The following is a 17466-nucleotide window of genomic DNA, read 5'->3' on the forward strand; positions in this document are numbered from 1 at the left end:
ACGCAAGGAGGAGCTGGGCGAGGCCCAGCTCTGCTCTTTCACCCAGGCAGCCAAGGCTCAGTGCACCCAACCACAAAAGCAAGCAGAGGACACACAGCCAGGGGCTATTCTTGCCGCCACTGGGACAGGATCAAGATTAGAGCCTTCTTTTCTCCAAAGATGAGCGCCATCTCAGCATCTCGGTGTTGCCGGCGTGCTGGGGTCACGGAGGAGCATTAATCTGATGCCTGGGAAGGACACAGATTCCTTAAGGCTGGGAAATGATTCCAGACGCCTGCCACCCTTCGAGTCTGAGGCCTCACCTTTCCTGCCGAGGTACGGGTCCTGCTTGTCTCTTGTCTCCCTCAAAACCAGCCGCTGAGCAGGGTGTGCATCTGAGGCAAGCACAGCTGAAGGTGCTTACAGGTTCCTTGGGGTTTCCTCCATATCTGAAAGATCAGAACTGGCTGAAATTTTTGCTATTCTATTTGTAGCATGGAACAAAGTTTTTTTTTTTAAAAGGAAGCAAGTAATCAATTAATTTCAAACTGAGAACTTCTATGTAAAAAAGCCAGAAAATATATTGATCAGGGGGCAGGCACCATTAAAGACAAAAAAAAATACATTACCAGAGTTAAGAGGAAACAGTAAACCACGACAAGGCGTGGTTCAACCCAGCTTTGCTGTGCAGTTTTCTGGATTAAGGTAGACGGTGGAGTCTAGCCTTACCACATAACAGGGCCATATCAGTTCAGCAGCAGCAGCTTTTGTTCCACAGAGAGAGACGTGGTCTGCCCATGAGAGACTGGCCAGGCCAGGAGAGGGCCTCCTACCAGCAGCCGAGATCTGGAAACCAGAAGAAACCCCCCCTGAGGCCCTCGACAGAGCCCTCCCCTCAAAAGCAGTGTCCCTGAATGGCAGGCAGGCTGTCGTCTGGAGTGACAGCTATCTATTCAGGTGGTGGCTGCTATTGTCTTCTCACTTGTAACACCAAGAGGATTTTTGTTTAACTTTAAGAATTCTGACAGCATCTCAGAATGTCGTACTCCAAGTGGGTTCAACCCCTTCTCTCATGGGGAGGGCACGATGATATCAGAGTGTACATTTTTTTCTTTAAATTGCAGATGCCTTAAGATGAGATTGTCAGGTTTGTTGGCTTGTCAGACTAAAGTATCAAGATTGTCACAGTGTATTATATCACTATAATATTATCATTGTACACGAAACTAATGAGTAATATTGTACTTAGTGGTAGGACTGAACCACATTCACATTAAAAATTGTTAGCAGTCTTGTATTTTACCTAAGAGAATCTAGGAAAGATGGCCACCCAGGGGCATGGAAGTCCTGGAATTCCATCATCTAGAGAAGGTCCTGGAAACCCTCTTTGGAGACGGAGGTATGGAGGGAGGGCTGCGGAGGTGGGGGGTGACCAGAACAGAAGGAAGTCTGGAACAAATCAGGGGGGCTGGCAGGAGTGTTTACACACGGATAGACACTCAGAAGACGGTTTTTGAAGGAAGGAGTAGTTGTCAATTGTCAGTTTGCTCCACAGTTAGAAACATATGGCAAAAGCAGAAGCAATTAGGTGAGGAAACAATTGAAGCTGCAGAGTATCACTTCATTATCTGCCTTGCTTAAGCCTTCTTGGCCATTCATTCATTCATTCATTCAGTTGATGTTATGAAACTCTCCTGTGTGCCAGGCCCAATGCCAGGCACTGAGACAGGCACACTCTGCCTTCCTGAGGCTCACACACTGCAGTAAGTAATACGTGCACAAGCACATGTACAAAACAGTACCCAGCAACCGTGTGGGACAGGAGAAATAAGTGATGATGAAGCCGAGGACTCCAAGGATGTGGAGGAGTGGGATGGAAAAGGTGGTGATGGAGCACTCAAGGCAAAGGGAGCAGCTTCCTGAGGTGGTGGGGGAGCACAGAGCACGAGAGCCCCTGGGAGCTGACGGAAGGTCAGGAGGCATATGCATCTCTGCAGTCACTGTGATGCTGCCTCTGGGGTCAGACATGCTTGTGTCTCAATTTGAACCAGTTTCCCTCCCTGAGCTGTGAGGGACTAAATATTACCATCTCTAAAATGCTCAGCTCAGGCCTGGCACATAGCAGAAATTCAATAACTGGAAGCAATCACCACCCTTATGGAGAGGCAGGCTGGTGAGCGTATTGCTATGGGGCAGCGTGAAGATACCCAAACGCCCATCCCTTGGCAGAGGGGCTTTTGTGTGAAAAGGATAGACTAAGGTACAGGCATGGGAAGGCACCGCACCGCCCTGCCATTTTACTTGAGTTAGGAAGCAGAAGAGAACACAGGAACAACCATTTACATTGATTTGAGATAACGATATTCCAGAGTAAATACTCAGTTAAATTTGAACACCAGGTAACACCTACACCTATTGGTAGATAAGATTGTACATTATAGACTATGTGAGGGGTGCTCCCTAGAGTTGTGTGGTATACACATTGTATAACCATATTCAGAAGTCTCAAATCCAACATACCAATCTTTGAGTGGCTTTTTTGCCTACTATTATAGCAAGTCTGTTTCCTAAAACGGAGAGGATTCACAGCGTCTTTCTTTTCCAAAAGATGCACGTACATTCCTCTTACCAATGTTATTGCAAACAGCACTCATATTTGTAGAACATTTTCCACAAGAACTGCAAGAGAAGTTAAAAAAAAAAACTTGTCCCCAGAAGCTGGGGACACACCCGCAGAGTATTTAGAGTTCGCTCCTAGCCACTCATCAACACCATTTCCCCAGAGTCAAGAAAAGCATGGTAAGAGAAAGTGCTGAAGAGTTTCTTATCTCACCTGCTCACGAAAGGCTGTCTGAGATTCATTTTGCCTGGGTAGATTGGGAACACATTTTTAAAGGATTAACCTGGGCCTGGCATTCCAGGAAAACAATTTGGTTTAAATACCTATTTTATTCCACTTGTCAACTTCATCTTTATACTGATCATTGTGGTTGGGGATATCCTGTACCTCACTAGTATCCCTTCTAAGTATGACACAGCTTTTTCTAACCTGTGCTTCCAGAAGATTATAAGCTCTTATTTCCTGAGAATTTTTGCCTAGAGGAAAAGCATTCATGGATGGGGTTGATGGAGATTTCTAACCAAAATGGCTGAACAAAGGAGATATGGGAATTCTAAACCGGCTTATCACTTGAAGGGTCAACCCGGGAGTGGCGGGGAGGGTGAAAGGGAGGAAGAAGCAGGAAGAGAGCAGGAACAGGCTGGAGACTCGCCAGTCCTGCCAGGTGGGGCTTTGTCTGGCTCCGGCTGCCTCTGGTACGCGAGGGCACCTGCACACGCTCACGCGGCTCCCCACTCCCTTGCCTTCAAGCCTGCTGCCCCTGAACTCTTTCTAGAGCCCCAGGTCTGAGTGGCTTAAAGAGCCGTCTGCAGAGCCTGCCACGTGCACATGGTTGGCTCTTTGTGGAGGCTGCTTATTGGGGGGACTTTAGAACTCAGCCTCTTTGTCCCGCAAACAGCATACCTCTGTTGGTTTTTTTCCCCCTAAATTGAACCACTCCTGTCCCTAATTGTGTCACTCCTGCTGTCACCTCCTAGCCATCAGAGCCTGTGGCATTGGTTCTGATTGTGTCCCGACGCGTCCTTGAAGCATTCTTTTTGTTTGTGTTCAATGGCCCTCCTTCAGCTCACAGCACAGTGGTTGCAATGGTTTCCTAGGGTCCCCCATTCTCCTCCGAGGACCAGCCCAGCAAAGCTCGGCCGTAATGAACGGGGCTTCAGACGGACAGACACACACACGGGCTTGAGAGCCCTCCTGGCTTTGGCCACTCTAACAAGATTTTGTTATTTGTGGCTTTTGCCCATTGGAAAAACTTTCATCTCTGAGTTTCTATGAGCTATAAATACTTGGTAGGTTAAAAAAGAATCATTCAGAACATGAAATAAACATTACCTGTCACGTACACAGCCACGCACCTCAACGAAGCCCTTCAACTTCTAGGCCGGAGCTGCAGGAATCCAAGACAGGGTTTCCTTCATCTCCCTTCACATTCCCTTCCCTCCCGGGCTGGGCACTGCTCTGGCTTACGACCTCGTTGGGTTGGATCTGTCCCTAATGAGGCAGGAGGATTAGGCGTCTGTGTTGCACCTTTTAACCACGAACTGTTGATTTCGTTGGGTTTGGGAATAATTTTTAGACTGTGGAAAACATGATATGGATGTTATATATACACCACAAATTGGCAGAGGAAAAGTGTACCTTAATTCTGAGAAATCACCATGATGGTGGTGTTGATGGCTTTTTTTTTTCCCCTAAGTAATAGCTTTATTCTTTGTTCATATTATAAAAGAAATACATGATGTTTGTAAAACAGTTGAATAATAGAGAGAGATACAAGGAAAATAAAAATCACCCACATTGTGCAAAGATAGCATTATTAACATCCTGGTACCTGTGGGTTTTTTTTTTGTTTTTCAAGTTGAGATATAATACATGTATGGAAATAGGCACAAATCATAAGTGTTCCTCTAAACTTTTAAAAAATCTTTTAAAACAGTATACATTAGCATTACCACCACCCAGATCAAGACATTTCATATACCTTAGAAAGTTCTGTGCTCTCTCCAGGGAGGCCTCCTACAGAGGTAACTGATTTCATGCTTATCCTTTGATTTCTGTCTGTCTCTTTCCATATATACCATATATAATATATATAAGTTCATATTACATTGTTTATTTTGATCTGTGTAGTGCATCTTTTATATTTTGTTTTTTTTTTTTAAGTATCACACATTTTTATGAAAACGGATTGAAAATTCAGCATTGCAATCTGACCATCTCCCTTTAAAAATCATGGCTATCTTTCTGTGTCAACAAATATAAAACCAAACCACCATTTTTAGTGGCTGAGTTCCATTGTTAGATGCAGCATTATCTGTAAATGACTTTCCTACTGATGGACATTTAACATGTTTCCCTTATAGTTATATTTAAAAATTGCCATTAGGATGACTATCTATGAACAAACTTATTCCTAAGGCTCTGGAACCCTATATTACTGTTATTAATATGAGTCTCCTTAAATGCATCTCTATTTTGATGTTTTTCATCTCTCTTTGATCCAATTTGTTCTTTCTTTAGCATGCATTCATCTTTTAGCACTGGCTAAAGGACACTATGTGTATGTGTGTTTGTGTGGATTCTATATTATTGTTATTCTATAATCCCCAATCCAGTCCAATCTTGGAACAAGAGACATAAAGTAAGTTCAGGTCCAAACACCATGTCACATTGTTATAAAAGTCATTGAAAAATCCTCACCAGATTTCATTTCTAGTTAGAGAATTTTTTCACAGAACATTCAGTTCTTTCAGTTCAAAGGAGCAAAAATTTTATCTGGCTCAAGTCCTCTGATTAAGTGAAGTTGTAATGTCACCTCTTCCACCAGGCTGGAAAGCACCTCCATGGATTCACACAGTGCATTTCTTCTGCTCATATCCATGAGTATCACTGCCCTTATTTCTTAGGCACAATCCCCAGGCTTTTTGTGTAATACTCAATGCTTTTATTAGGAGTTAGAGTCTCCCTTACACAATTCCAGTGCTGTGGGTTGGCATGTTTGTTGATTTTTTTCAAATCAGGGGTTCATATTCCTGGTCAGTTATTTAATTTATTTTTTAAAGACTTCTTTTATTTTCAATCAAAAAGACAAGTAAAAATAATTCTCAGAGATATGTGTTTAAAGTAAAAGGGGTTTTTATTAGGATATTTGTTTACATCAACTCTACAAAATTCTTTTTACTCTAGAAGCCACAGGGATCATTATTTCTTTGTCATGGAATCCCTAGATCTTTGTGGGAAGCCTAGAACAACGAGTTTCTCTTGCATTTAAACAAATCCAATCAATTCACTTGCATTGGCAGAGCATACCAAAATCTTAATTTTCTTAGCCAAGGAGAGCAAAGTCTGCCTGGGAGCTTTTTTAAATGTGGTTTTTCTGTTTTGTTTTGTTTTTTTTTTAAATCCTAGCCCATAGCCAGGGGAAAAAAAACACACATACACCCTCTTCTCCGAGGCAATAAAGGCACATGAATTTTCTTTCTTAAAACCCTTCCTGGATAGGGATTATGTATGAGTGAAAGCCTAAATTTTCCTTATAGGCTTAAAAGAAATACCCAAGCAAATAACTGGTTGTTTGAAAAAAATTCAAACAAATGAAAAGTACAAAATAAAATTTACAAAACTAAATTTAAAAATTTTTATTATCTCAGGGTTAGTCATTGTTAACAACTGGCATTTATATCATGCTTTAGAAATAAAAGATGGTATCACATTATCCATATCATAATGCAAGAAGCCATTTTTACTCTATACTCTTTTGGACAATTCTCTAGGGCAGAACACAAAGATGTATCTCATTCTTGAATGGCAGCAGAGAATTCCAGACTATGGATTCCTATAATTTATTAGCCATTTTCCATCAATGGACATACAGAATTTTTCTACAGATTTTTCTATTTATGAGCCAAGGTATTGAAATCTTTCTCAGGGCCAGCTATTATAATTGTAGTCTCAGGTCCTAGCCATGCTCAGGGACAATCACAGTTGGTGGTTGTTGGTTTTTATCCATTTCTACTCCCAGAGAAGAAGGAATGGGGAAATCCACAGCCAATGATGGACCTGGAAGCCAAGTGTGTACATGTACTTATAAAACCTGTCCCTCACTTTTCTACCCTAGCCTTCCCACAACCCCTCCTTTCCACAAGTCCCTCTAACCCTTTACAAATGGGGGGAATATGTTAAGAGGGAAATTTCTGGGTCTGAACTAGGCTGATACATGGAAACTCATTTGGAGAAATGACTGCATTTTATTCTTTCTGGGTCCACGTAGCTAATTTTCCTCTGGATTGTACTGCGTTTGAGGAGTGATGACTTTTGTCTTTGGGCAGATTACCAGTGTCTGCAAGGTTCTGGTTGGGGATGTAACTTAGTAGCAATTTCACCCCAAGCCCGGGATTCCTAATTTGATCAAGGGGCTCTTGATGTAAGTTTGTGTCATTTGTCATCTTCATGTTCCTGCTCCCCCTTTTTCATCATTGAAAAATAACAGAACACATCAATAGGCTGAAAACTGCATAAAAGGGACAGCTTTCAGACTTGCATGTTAAAGGGGCAGAGTTCTGTATGTTTTGTTTGTACTGTCAGCCCATGAAAAACACAAGATTTAGGAAGAAAGGAAGGTTATTTACTAGAACAAAAATATGCGATGGTTCACATTACATATTTTCTTGACGGACACAAGATGACATCCACACTGATAGACTGTCGACCTGGGCCTCGCCACTGAGCCAGGGCCTCCGTTGATGGATAAACCAGGCTCATGCAAGTGTCAGGAAGATTAGCCAAGAAAGAGCTGTCTGTAGTTGTTCCCTTTCTGGGGAGATTGACAACTTACCCTAACAAAAGGAAACATTAGTGTGCTATTTGCATCTCAGAAAGAGACTGTGATAAGATGGCGTGATAAATGATGGGGTGGGGATGGAAGGTAAGTTGCCATAAAAACACATAAGGTAGCTAAATTGTGAAGTGCAAAGAAAACCTCAGCTCCCACTCTTGATGAGCCTTGTTTATTTTAAAAGGTGAGCTGGTCTGAACAAAAGTGTCTGCAAATATCTTGGGGGAGAGTATATGTTGTCTAACCAGCGTTGCTAAAAGCTTTAAGCAAAATCTTAAATATTATGTGCTTCTCCCACCCAATCATACCTTCTCTAGTTGCTTAAATAAGACTGCTCGTAGCTTGCACAGGAAGATGGTGTGTGGAGCAAAAAAGAATTAGGCAAATCTAATATCTTCAGGAAATCCAGAGTGAGGTCTGAGTTTGGCAGAGTCCCAAGAACTGAGGTTTTTACATTAAATTCACAGAAGAACACTTATTATGATTCTGAAACAAACAGGATGAACTTGAGTGTATCCAAACAGGAAATTGTCCCCTAGAGAAGCTTTACCCCTCATTAATTGCAGAGATGGCATCAATTTCAAGTGTTTTCAGGTCATCTTCCCAATCTTGGGCTTGCTTCCCAAGCTGGTATGTGGAAGTTGATGCTCTATGAACAGGTAGGACATGGAGATAAAAAGTGCTTTGATATAAGGCTAAAGTCCACACAGCATCTTCAGGGAGCACCTACTTTTCTCCCTACTGACCCTGCATTTTCACAGGATACCCAGCATATACATCCCCAAAGTGCTAATGGGGGGGGGGGGGTTCTTCTGGCCGTGGCAAACCAGAGCCAGTCCAGCAAGCTAGAGCACTCCTTAGACCTGAGCCCAGGTGGTTCTAGATCTCAAGGGCCCCTCTGGGGACCCAGCCTTGGGTCAGGCTGTCTCTCCTGTGTACCCTCAGCCTCTGGGTGAGTGGGCCCTGAGAAATGCTTCCTATATTTGACTGGGTCAGAGGAGCTAAGGGATCCAGAGGATGCTTTTATTTAGCAATAGATCTCAAGAACAGACTCCTAACTGAGCCTAGCTCTCCACTCTATATGCCCAAGTCAGTCTGAGGATCTCTGCCACTTCCTTGCTACCCTGGGCTTTTGGAGTTGGTGGGAACTACCCAGTGAATCAAGACAGACTCTTAAATGTGCAGCTGAAAAGGGGGTACTGGCAGGGGTAGAGAAGAAAGAGGAGGAGAATATTATATTCTGTTGATGGTTTAGTGTTGGTTTGAAACATGGCCAATATGAAAAAAAACAGTAATGACAATTGTACTGGTTTGTATATATTATGTCCCCCAGAAAAAGCCATATTCTTTAATGCAGATGTATTCTTGATTAGGTTGGAATCTTTGGATTAGGCTGTTTCCATGGAGATGTGACCCTCCCAACTGTGAGTGACAGCTTTGATTAGGGTGTGACCTCTTGATTGACTGTTTCCATGGAAATGTGGCCTTGCCCATTCAGGGTGGGTCTTGATTAGTTCATTGGAGTCCTATAAAAAGAGCTCAAAAACAGAGGGACCTCAGAGCAACTGAGAGGGACATTTTGAAGAGGAGCTGCAGCTACAAGAGGACAAAATGCCCCAAGAGCAACATTTTGGAGAATGCCACTTTGAAATGTAACCTGGGAGCAAGTGGATGACAGCCACGTGCCTTCCCAGCTAACAGAGGTTTTCCGGACGCCATTGGCCATCCTCCAGTGAAGGTACCTTATTGTTGATGCCTTACCTTGGACACTTGATGGCCTTAAGACTGTAACTTTGTAATCAGATAAACCCCCTTTATAAAAGCCAATCCATTTCTGGTGTTTTGCAAAACGGCAGCATTAGCAAACCGAAACAACAATGGAAGGGATTTCTGCTTCTACATCCCTTCTTAGTAAGTGTTGACTTCAACTCTTTGGATGCTGGTCTCTACCATTACATACTTTTGATGGCATTCTTCACTCTGTTTTTAAATCCATATTTTCTCCTGCGACTCAAAGCAGTTTGAATCTTGGTGTGGTTGGCCTTCAATCCCTGTGTGGTTGGCATTTCATTTAAAGCTGTTCCCTAAGCATGATTGAATTGGAGGTTGCCTGGTATTCCACTTCTTTGTGATGAGAGGGCTACAGTGAGCAAAAAGACAAGCTCTGTTAGTGTGCTTTCATTGGTCAGTGTGCGTGGACTGATCAGATTATGCGAGTCACTAATTTGGTGACTTCAAAGACATTGTGAAGACTTACCTGGCCCAGGAGAAGGCCACATATAGGTCTGGGTCTATCCAGATTTAGGTGCTCTCCCTGAGAAATACTGGCTCCTTCTGGGGGCCAATCTTTGTCTTTTGAAGGCCTCTTGGACCTGTCTGAGCCCCTAGAAAACCCACATGGCCATTGTATCTTCTTGCCTTCTCTTGATATTCTCCCTCTTAGTGACCATGATCAATCACATTTGTTAAAAACAAATCTAACCCTACCTTTTCTACCCTAGACAGCATCCTGATTCCATCACAGGCTATGGCATTGAGGCAAGTCAGGAAATTTATAAGAGGGCCTAGATCTAAAGTGATTTAGAAACAAGTTGTTGAGGGAAATGGCAAAGTGAGCAGAAAAAGAAGGAAATTTTTGGAAGAGGTAATGGACTGGGGAGAAATGGAGGCCAACAAGCAAAATTATAGGAAGAGAAATCAAGGATACTGGAAGGAAAAGAGAGAGATACTGTGAGTGTGTGCATGTGTGTGCATGTGTGTTATTACAGTGAGACGGAGGGAGGAGAGGACGAGGAGGAGAAGGCAAACGATAAGAAAACCTAGGAAAGAAATCGGATTATTTGAGCAAAAATAACAGGAACACAGGGGTGTTGGGCTTCTCCACCTCGATGGTTGCTGATGTGCTCACAGACATAGGGGACTGGTGGTGTGGTGGGCTGAGCCCTCAATCACAGGACTTGCCCTTGGGAAGACCATTACTGCAAAGGAGAGACTAGGCCTGCTTATAATTGTGCCTAAGTGTCTCCTCCCAAATGCCTCTTTGTTGCTCAGCTGTGGCCCTCTCTCTCTAGCTAAGCCAACTTGGCAAATAAAATCACTGCTCTCCCCTCTACGTGGCATCTGACACCCAGGGGTGAAATACCCCTGGCAACATGGAATATGACTCCCAGGGAGGAATCTGGACCCAGCATCGTGGGATGGAGAACATCTTCTTGACCAAAAGGGGGATGTGAAATGAAATGAAGTAAGTTTCAGTGGCTGAGAGATTCCAAAAGGAGCCAAGAGGTCACTCTGGTGGGCACTCTTATGTACAATATAGACAACCCTTTTTGGTTTTAATTGAACTGGAATAGCTAGCAGTAAATACCTGAAACTATCAAACTACAACCCAGAACCCTTGAATCTTGAAGACGATTGTATAAAAATGTAGCTTATGAGGGGGTGACGTGATTGGGAAAGCCATGTGGATCACACTCCCCTTTGTCCAGTGTATGGATGGATGAGTAGAAAAACAGTAGAGGGGCAAAAAGAAAAAAAAAAAAAAAAAAAAAGACACCCAGTGTTCTTTTTTACTTTAATTGTTCTTTTTCACTTTAATTTTTACTCCTATTACTTTTGTGTGTGTGGTAATGAAGATGTTCAAAAATTAATTTCGGTGATGGACACACAACCATACGGTGGTACTGTGAACAATTGATTATACACTTTGTATGACTGCATGGTATATGAATATATCTCAATAAAATTGAATTATTAAAAAAATAAAACACCAAAAAAAAAAAAAATAACAGGAACAACAGAAATAAATAAGCAAGCAAGCAAACGGCAACAACAAAACTCTAAATTTTCTAGGGTCAGCAACATCCAGCAGGTGATCTGACAGTGACACCAGGTGGCTGATGACACCAGAGAGGAATTAGCTTAAATTATTCTATTCTCAAAAGTCAAACTTTGTTTCATAAACCAATCTTTAAATTGGAACAGAATTAAGAATTTTATTACTGAGAGAAATGTAGACATAATGTGTTCCAACTTCCTCATTTTATGGGTGAGGACAGTAGGTCCTCAAATTGTCAAAACTAACCGATAACCAACTAGCCAACCAAACAGACAAAAAATATAATCAAAGTGTATAGGCAGAGCATTTCATTTTAACAAATTACCTGACATCAGCTTTTGTTGTTATAAATCATTTAAAAATAATATCTACTTTCGAATTAGTTACCAAATGTCAGTAATGGACAACTAATAGTAAAACATAAATTGCCATGATCTGGACATATAGTTTATCATCTCAGATGCACACAAGAGATTGTATAAATTAATCATGGAAGAAAAATGATCAGAAATGCATGCAGGGTACCGTTGCATGTAAAACAAATTATTGAAAAGAATGTATAATTTGGTTAGTTTTGCCTTTCTTTCATATTCTTGAAAGCCTAAAAAAAAGTACAGAGAGCTGTCTGATATTCTAGGAGTAATATCAGATCTAGACTCATATGCTTGTGGCAGTTTTTGCACACTATCTGTAGTAGAATAATCGGGTGGAAGAGACAAAGAGGAATTCTGAATATTCTTAGTGTTTTATATAGTAAATTAGAACACAGAAGTCGCTTTTCTCTGGTCATGTCTGAATATGGCTTTGTCTAAATTATACACCAAATAAAGCACTTGGATACAAAATAAAAAGCCATGTTGTTATTAAAATGTGAATCAACAATTATTAGACATAAGCAATATTACCCTGAACTTTTATACATCAATTTGACTCTTGGAAAGAAACAAAAAATATTCTTCTAGGGAGGAAAGTGAAGAAATGAAAATATTTGGGAGTGGTTACAACTGATATATCAAGAACTGTTCTCTAATTTGAACAAAATTTCAATGTGACTATATATTATATATGTTATTGAAATTAAAGGGAAGAAATATTTATAATTTCAAAGAATGTTTTTTGTTGTTTTATTTGCCTTATTGGTAACTTTTTTTTTTAAAGCTGTAAAGCCATTTCCTGCTTTGCTTTGGTCAAATTAAGGGGAAAAGAAAAATCAAACAAGAAAATTGCTGTGTTAAGTGAAATCAGTGACCATACAGTACACACACGCCTTTGCCACTTTGAACAATTTTCTCTCTCTGGATAGTAACAAACCTTTCTCTCCGTGCATCTCTGAGTATTTGCCCGGGCTGGTAATGGCCCCCTCACCAGTGGTGGGCGTCTGGGCTGCAGAACAGGCTGCCCAAGGTCACTGTCAGGAATTTGGGGTCTGCCTTAGGGTACAGGGCACGCAGGATCAGGCCCTCCTGAGGCAATCTTTCCTCTCTGCACTTACGCCAGCTCTGGAAATTCAGGTTAGAAGCAACCACAAACCTGGGTGGGGAGGGAAAGAATGGTTGCCCATACAGCTTTCCAAACAACACCCCATTATTTTCATCATTGCTGGCAGTAGGTGCCCTGATCAGAAGAACAAGCCAATGATTCTGTTGTAGAAGTCACGTTGATAATGACCCAACATTTATAATGTGCCTGAGCCTGCCTAAAAAATCCATATCATTAAAACAACTTGCACAGAACACAATTACAGAGTCTTCATTGACAAACATTCTAACTGGGCTGCTGCTGATTCTCTTAACTGTTTTTTAGCTGGATTGTTATGAAATACTAACATGGTCTTTTTCTTATTTTAAAAAAAATATGTTCCCTTTCTAATTTTGAAGCACTGCTTCAAGGCAAAACATTATTATTCCATTTGTTCCAAATTAATCAATTTGATGTTTCAGAAAAATGCTTTCCCTTATTTAAATGAAAACAAGTAATGTAGTTTGCAAAGTAAAAGGAAGGGTTTCATCTTTTAGACAAAAAAAATTAAAAGAGAGAGAGAGAGAGAAAGACATGTATTGCCTATTTAACAATCAAAGCACTACAATAAAATAAAATAAAATCATGGTTTCATAATAATGAGTTCTCTTTCAAATGGGTTGCTCTGTACTAAACCGTGTTCTTTATGTAATAGAATGACAAATTATTTAATTCGGTATCAAATATTCATGAGCTGTAAGTGTGCAAGTGTGCTGCATCCCCAGCACGGGTGCAAAATCATAAATAAATCCTGGAGCATTAACAGAAAGTTAAGCTAACGGAAGTGGACGTCTGCACCGGATTTTATCATTACTATGGCTTTGAGTCTATGAGAGAGAGAGAAAATGAGGGAAAGCCCCCTTCCCCAGCCATCCTAAAGTACTGCTGTGGGAAGAGAAAAAGGATGAGAAAGGAACCTGAATATAGCTTCTCCTTGCTCCTTCTCCCCTGCAGATCAGAAAGCTAAAAGCAAATCAGGGATTAGACTGCAATATGACAGAAATTCCTGAGTGTTTCAGAATGGGGCAGGTTGTATTTCTTTCTTAGAAAAAGAGAGCCAGAGAACTGAGTCTTTTTTTCTCTCTCAAGATTAGAATGTCTAATAATCCTGAGTCTGAATTTTTAAATGTGGATGGCAAACATTCAGGGAGCTCCATGAGAGAGCATTGTATATTTCGTCTACACAGCCATATTGTTTGCCCTTTACGTGGCAGGGCTTTACGTGGAGACAGGTCAGTGGAAATAATGGAAATTGTAACTAGAAAAACCAGCTCTATTCTATGGGCTCTGAGAGTCTTCTCAGACCTTCTGGGAACAAGTTTATTAATTTAGAATAACAGATTTCCTCTTTTAGCTTCAGCAAAACTCTCAATACCACGCAGATCTCTCTCTCTCTCTTTCTCTGACAGTGTTTTGCTCACAGTAATGGAAGGATAAGTGTTTAGGAAGGCGAGTAGTTCAGTCCTTCAGGGATAAAGTGCAGGTTCCTTTTGCCCCACAGGGGGCAGACTCCACCATTTCCTAGCTAGCACATTCAGACTCACGGGCTCTTTTCTAGAACTTGTCAGAGGCAGTCCGTTAGAGCAGTTCTGTTCCCATATCTGTAAGCAGTCATTTGGAGTTGCCTAAGACATCTCCAAGAACTCCACAAAATCGAAATCAGCTCTCCCAAATGACATGAAGAGTTTTTGGTTATTAAGTCTAGCATCTCCCTTTAGCTAAGCTCATTTATTTTCCCTTCCCAGAAGAGCTCCCCTTGCATCTAATCACACCTAATCTTTCTGCAAAGATGTTTACCTAAAAAAATCAAGTTTTTGTAAATCTAATCATATGTTTTATGCATCAGGGGAACTTGGAATGTAAAGGAATCCCATGGTGCATCCTCCTGTAAAATGAAGATTTGCTCTCTTATTATTCATTTTTGTAAATCTGAATAATTATTCATTGGGTGGAAGGAGGTATGCCTTTGTTTAGGTTTTGGCATTTGATTTCTTCCCATTTCTTATTTTCAATGAGTCCCAAAGTGGGCACACATTCCACCTTTAAAGGAAGGAAACAAAGCCAATACTCCCTCTAATTCTAAGGTCCTAAATAGCCTCCAAATTATGTGCCAAAAGATCACGACTCATCATCTGATCGAAGAAAACAGCAGAAAACCTTGCCTCTGTCCCTCATGGTAAAGCTAGAGATCTGTTCCAGACTGTCTCACTTCTGTCCCTTCCTTCTTTCCCTTCATCATCCCCTTCGGAAAGTAAAAGGTGCACAGAGTTCTCAATTTCAAATAGGCACGTGCATATTAAGGCTTCATCTAGGGAGAATTCCCCAAAGCAAGGACATGAATCCACTCAGCCACCAGAGATCCTGGAGAGTCTGGTCTCTGAAGATGAAGCTAGAAATGAGGGGAAGCCTACCATTCACTCTTCTACTATGCAGAAACCACAGGATTCTATGACAAGGAAAGGCTTAGCAATCAGAGCAGAGTGAAACCAGATTCCCAAAGTTTTCACTGAGGATCTCACTCCAAAGGGGAACTTCCTTGAGGTATTTTTCCACTCCATTCCCTGGCTCCCAATTAAAGGACACATTTTCTTTTAGACCTGTCTCTTCCCCTTGATAGGAGAAGAGTAGGGCTTTTCCTTCTTTTTTTTTCTCCCCCATCTGGTGGGATATGCAAAGGGTCTGATATTTATTGGTGAGAAACTTGCCCTAAAATCACCTCCTTGTTTTAATTCGGGGAAACCCTTGACTCTAAACTTCCAGCAGTGGGGAGTCCAATTAGATCCGAGCTAGGCAAACTGGAGTATCCTTCACGAAAGGGGAAATAACCAAGGGTCCGTAAGAATCGCAAATGGCTGAACACCGATGTCAGTTCAAGTCCTTGGAAAAAGCCACTGTATGAGAATAAGTGGCCGGCTGAAAGCTCAATCAGGGTCTCTTAACTGGAATAAATCAAATCTGGACAGGGTTATCAAGTGCTTTAGATTCCAGCAGGGGGAGCTCTAACTCTGGAAACCCATCAGTGGTCACTGAGAAAGCTATTTACCAGATCTAGACCTTTCCAAATAGCTGGGCATTCTCTGGTCAGAGGTTGGTACCAAGGCCATAGGTGATGTCGTTGAACCAAAAACAGAGATCTCCCTTCCCACAGTCCCTGGATGAGGAAAGCAGTTAATACCTTTATAGAAACAGAGCTGGCCACCTGGTATTCAGTGGCATTTTAGGTGATGCTGACCGAAGTCTTCTAAAGGCAGCAAAAAAAAAAAAAAAAAAAAAAAAAAAAAAGGAGTAAATGATAGAAATTAAAGCCCCCTTTTCCTCTTCTTTTTCACTTCTCTGCTCTTAGGCACAGCTCTGTTCTCTATCGGGAAATGAACTCTGGTATGAAATCTGGGAAAAGACAAGTAACAGGGGAGCCACACCCCAGGTCCTGAAAGCTGCCTGTGCTTGGGATGAATTGATTTCCTGCCTATAGGTCTGCTCTGGGTCACTGCTGATCTCTGCTACTGTTACTTTGGGCTCCTGGGAAGGAGAAACAGAGGCCAGAGCTGCAGGTACATTAGTGTTAAGAGGCTTCATGTCTCCTGTGCTTGGCTCAGGAGCTATCTGTCGTTCTGCAGAGCGAGGAAAGAAGCCCCACAAAATGCAGGAAAACAATACAGATACCATTCCAGCCCAAGAGACATCAGAAAAGCAGTGTGGCTTGGGACGGCCTTTCAAAAGCTGTTTTGTGGAATACTGATGTCCCTAGGGTGCTCCTAGGTATTTCAGGAGTCAAAAAGTTCCTGGTTACATAAGTTTGAGAAAGGCTGTATTCACTATCTATGCATTTCCCCCCTGCCTCAACTTCTTGAAAAGAAATGTTGTTAAAGATCCAGAAAGTTCTACAACTAAAAAACCTCAAACAAACAAAAAACATTTTAACTTTGTTTGATCCAGGAATTTCAAAACTCATTTGACCCGGGAATATTTTTTCTCAAGTCAGAGCCCCAAACGCCAGGTACTTGTGTTCTTGGTGGAGCACACTTTGAGAAATGCTGAGTACTGATAAAGGAGCAAAGTTCTAGGAGTGAAGAATCCTGCACATTTCTGTAGGTTGACTCTGCACCTAACTGCTGCTATGATTTTTGATGAGTCACCTCACTTCCCTGGGCCTCAGTTTCCTCTTCTGTAAACTGATGATTCTTCCAACTCTTAAGTGTCAACTGGCTCCCAGTTGGAAGAGGTATCGGAGATGGCTGAATACATTGGGATTTCCTAAAACCCTGTGGTTCTGCAGCTAGAGACTGACCACATGTTTACAGGGAAAGTAGGTTGGAGACTTTAGTAGGCAGCTTTAAGACATTAAAATACGGTTGAAATCTTATGACAAGAGGAGGCAATTTTCCCCTCCCTTTGTATTCAGTTTATAAAATCACAAACCATATGAGTGCTGTGGCTACTTGTATGTCTCTTTCTGTTCTCTTTTCTTGATCTATGGGATAGCTGCATGCATCATCCTTTTTTCTTTGCATGTATAAGACTACAAGGGAGTTTTGTTGTTGTTGTTGTTTTATTTTGTTTTTGCTTGTTTTAGCTCATGCAATGAGTGGATTTTAATTGTCGGATATTTATCCAGAACTTGAACAAGGATTCCACAGATTGTGAGAACTTCCAAGCTTCTCTGGGAACAGCATGGGC

This window comes from Choloepus didactylus, chromosome 9 (genome assembly GCF_015220235.1).
Source record: "Choloepus didactylus isolate mChoDid1 chromosome 9, mChoDid1.pri, whole genome shotgun sequence".
Classification (NCBI taxonomy): Eukaryota; Metazoa; Chordata; class Mammalia; order Pilosa; family Megalonychidae; genus Choloepus; species Choloepus didactylus.